The following is a 2,763-nucleotide window of genomic DNA, read 5'->3' on the forward strand; positions in this document are numbered from 1 at the left end:
AGAGGGTCCATGGTCTAACTGTGAGCCGGTCTCCTTTAGCGGTGTGGGATTTCTGTCACAAGGGAGGTTTGGCCCTTTCAGGTGGGAAATCTGGGGGAACAGCTGAGAAATAGGAAGCGTAGATGGAGTTAATGTGGGGCTCCCGTGCTTTCTTGTCTCCAGAGGGGTCTCTGCAAATGTTGAGGATGCTCTGCAGGAGCCAGGATTCAACCTATCTCCAATTATCCCTGAGCAGGTGCTGCTTTTGCTCCACTCACAGCTAAGCTCGGACAAGCTAGTGCTGCTACAGGGGCTGCAGGAGCGTGGGCTATCGCATCTGCTGCCTGTGCGCGCATTCACTCTGGCAGCTGGATGGCTGTCGGCTTGTCCACCACTCAGGGCTTGAGAGGTGCCTTGAACTTGACCGCCCTGTGCCTGCACACCTCCATGTACTGCCTGGGCTGTCTGCTGCTGTCACAAATTATCTTGGTGCATGAAGTGGACCTTTTTGTTTCCCTGTCGTCCCAGCTATCACTGCTGCCAAAAGTCCACCTGTCGATACTGCTCCTGTCCCAGTCTACGTCTTCTGTCTTCTCTTGTCTTCTGCTCCAGCAAGTAGGACTCGGGTTAAACCTTCCCACATGATCCCACTCGGCTGTTTTATTTTTCGGGCTCCATCCAGTTCTCAACCTGCCCTCTGACTGCCTCCAGCAGAGCCACCTCTCGTCCACTCCCACTGCTGGGGGTCTGAAGCCAGGCCTCTGTCTCTGCAGCTTGCGCGTCCCCCTGATTTCCTCCTCTCACCATGAATGAACTCTCTGTCCCTGTGGAGGAGTTTTCTTTTTTTCGTCGGGCCGCTACCACAGCTGTTGTCAGGGTAACAGAAGTCAATGAAACTCCTGGGGTTGCCATGGTGACCCCTTTCCCAAAACGACGTTGAGTTGCATCCCGGCGAGGAGGAACGAAAGAAGTGGGACCGCCAGGGAAAAGCAGCTGCAACTCCTTCTCGCTCTCTCTCCTCTGCTGTGTCTCTGAGTCCGGTGCAGACGCTGTACGGTCCTGCCTGCTCACTGCCCGGCTCTGACTTGAATTCACCACGGCGGCTCCTCTGAGGCCTCCTCTTTCTGACAGAGACTGATACTGGCTCAGCCACACATCTCCCCAGGAGACAGTCGCCGTCTGCGCCAGCCACCCCCCTCGCCCTGTCCTTTCTTTGCCTCCTTTTCTTCGCCGATCTCTTTTTAGCATCTACTGCTCTGCAGACTGCGGAGACAACACTCCTTACTTTGCACTTTGCTAATCGCCGGTTGTTTGAGGCTCGTTCCTTCTTGTCCTTTTTTCTTTGCCAGCTTGTGTTTCTTTGTGTTGGTCTTCCTCTTTCTGGGTGACACTTTTGGGACACCCACGTGTGGCTCTGGAGTTCTGGCACACTTGTGCATTGTCTCACTCCCACATTCACACCTGGACGGGCTGATGCACATCCCCTGTGTGCCAGGCTGGGTGACAGACTCTAATTTACAGCTCAGGGCTGTGATGGCTCTCTTCCTGATCCCTCTTGTACCCTCTAATCTGCCTCCCGGAGGATTCTGTGAGTTTGTGTCAGAGCTGTCACTCTGAGTGGGGTCAAATGGATGGGGGGCTGCCCCTTTGCAATTTTCCTCACTTATCATGCACCTTCCTTTGTCTGATCCTGTTCCTAGTGATGGAGGGTTTTGTTTTCAAGGAACAGATGTGCTTCTGTCTCCACGTTGATATGTTGCTCATCTTTTCCTGTCTGTGTGTTTTCATCTCATGTCTTTCTCGTCCTTGCAAACAGGAATGAACATCTGCTGTATGAGCAGATGGCTCAAACGGATTAAATTCACCTGAAAGAGCACGCAGCAGATTTTGCTGCGACTCCTGCAGGTCTTCATTGAGTTTCTCCGCAGTCTGAAGATTGGTGCGGAGCGGGTTGCAGCTGTAGGAGATGTGTGGTTGAGACTTGGTGAACTTAAGCAAACTGACAGGCCATCTGAGACTGGTTGAACCGTCCCTGCCCAGCACACATAGAAAATCCCCCCCCTCCCTCTGTCTCAGCGTTACTTGGTGTCTTTCAGCAACTCTGTCTTTCTGTTTGGTGTCCATCTGAGACTCTGCCAGCGTGGTGCCATATACGGTCATCGCAGCCTGGGACTGTGAGACTAATAAGTCCTGGCTCTGATTGTCACTGGCTGCAGTGGAAATAGGAAAACGTTCCATCTGTCCCTCTTTTCTTGCAACCTCTCCAGGGATGCGCTGCATGTCCCTCAGCAAGACACTCTCAGGGCTGGACTTATCCTTTTCACTTTCATCTGCTTCCCCTAGTTCCCTGTCGATGTCTTCCATTATAGCCTTTACTCTTTCCTTCATCTGTTCCCTCTTCTCTCTCTCCTCCTCCTCCAGGTCTGAGAAGACTGAGGCTGAAGGTTCTAGCCTGGGCCCTCTCCGAGAGAAACAGAAGGACACCCCGAGCCTGCCTCCCACTCTCCCTGTGCAGGGGGAGGTAGTTGAGGGCAAAAGCTGTGGCAAGGTTGTGGATGCAGTGGCGGAGAGTCTGTGTGAGACACTGAAGGAATCAGTGGAGATTCTTGTAGAGCTGTGGCTAAAGGTATTTGTGAAAGAGATTGGTATGAATCATCTGACTGGTGGCTGAAAGTCCTTGGCTCTGTAGCAGTGCTTTGCTGGAGGGGGTCACAGGCTTTAGGATTGTCCTCTGAGCTGCAGTTTCTTTGGTTCACTTCTTTATCTTGTGTCTGACTAATAGCT

General features: G+C 52.7%; 1 pseudogene; it reads right to left on the reverse strand.

Annotated features, from left to right (window-relative positions):
* Nucleotides 1–307: 307 nt before the first annotated feature.
* Nucleotides 308–2,469, reverse strand: LOC118556363 (annotated as a pseudogene).
* Between the last annotated feature and the right edge of the window lie 294 nt (nt 2,470–2,763).

Source organism: Fundulus heteroclitus, unplaced genomic scaffold (assembly GCF_011125445.2).
Source record: "Fundulus heteroclitus isolate FHET01 unplaced genomic scaffold, MU-UCD_Fhet_4.1 scaffold_709, whole genome shotgun sequence".
In the NCBI taxonomy this organism is placed as follows: domain Eukaryota; kingdom Metazoa; phylum Chordata; class Actinopteri; order Cyprinodontiformes; family Fundulidae; genus Fundulus; species Fundulus heteroclitus.